The following is a 1,339-nucleotide window of genomic DNA, read 5'->3' on the forward strand; positions in this document are numbered from 1 at the left end:
TTATTATTATTATTATTATTATTATTATTATTATTATTATTATTATTCCAAAATGCAGCTGCCAGAGTTTTAATGATTGAAGAAAAAAAAATGTGAAGAGGGCCAAAATCAAAAGAAACATTAAAGCTGCTTGCTTTGGCTCATTTGGGTCATCGTGGTAACCACACACCTGTGTCTGTCACTCCCTGACAGCAAAAGTCAGGTAGACAAAGAAAAACAACCTGTATTTAAAGGCCTAGCATTCCTGGAAAGTCTGTAAGTCACCCACCAGCTTTCAAGCCATATTTTTACATCCCAGCTGATGAGCAGAGCTGGCCTTACAGCCGTTCAGTCCCACCCTGGAAAGGACGAGGGATACTGTCAATCAAAGTGACTGACACTCAAAGTGTGTGTGGAGGACGACTGTCAGAAGTTGTCTCAGGGCACTGAACAGGAGCATTCATATACATAAAAAAAAGACAATTAGTAAAGTTCTCTATCTAAGGAAGCAGCAGATTGTGTTGAATCTTCACTTCGTCACAGTCTCTCATTCTGAGCAAGCACAAAGGAGACCGTGGAAATGAAAAACTTCCTTTTAGCAGGAAGAAACCTCCAGAAGAACCAGGCTCAGGACAAGCAGCCATCTGCTTTGACCAGCTGTAGTTTGAGAAGACAGGAAGGAGAGACAGACACAGAATAACAGGTCCAGGTGAACTTTCTATAGGAGGAGAGGAAAAAAAACATGTTAAGATAGAAGTAATTACAAATATAAACAAATTTGGTGACTTTTGGGATATGTTAAGGTCTCCAAAACGCCAATTCATTTGGCAGAAAAAATTGCAGCTCGGGCCTGAACAGAGCGATTACAATAGGTCTTCGCAGCGCTTCGCTGCTCGGGCCTAAATATCCATCCATTCATCCATTATCTTTTACTCGCTTCTTCCTTTTTGGGTCACGGGGATCACTGGTGCCCATGTCCAGCAGTCACTGTGCAAGAGGCGGGGGACACCCTGGACAGGTCTCCAGTCCATCACAGGGACATATAGGGACAAACAACCATTCGCTCTCTCACTCACATCTAGAGACAATTTAGAGTCACCAATCAGTCTGACATGCATGTTTTTGGTCTGTGGGAGGAAACCGGAGTACCTGGCACATGCATGGAGAGAACCCGCAAACGCCAACCAGAAAGGCCCCCAGACCGGGATTTGAACCAGGGTAACTTGCTCACTGAGAAGCAGCAGCTCTACCAGTTGCACCACCGTGCTGCCCAATATAAACTATTCATTTGAGGAAATGTGGTCAATTTGTCCTCCAGTGGTCTAAGTCTATAGCAGCCTAACAAGCCAACCCTAAAGGA

Source organism: Nematolebias whitei, chromosome 1 (assembly GCF_014905685.2).
Source record: "Nematolebias whitei isolate Nwh7 chromosome 1, NemWhi1, whole genome shotgun sequence".
In the NCBI taxonomy this organism is placed as follows: domain Eukaryota; kingdom Metazoa; phylum Chordata; class Actinopteri; order Cyprinodontiformes; family Rivulidae; genus Nematolebias; species Nematolebias whitei.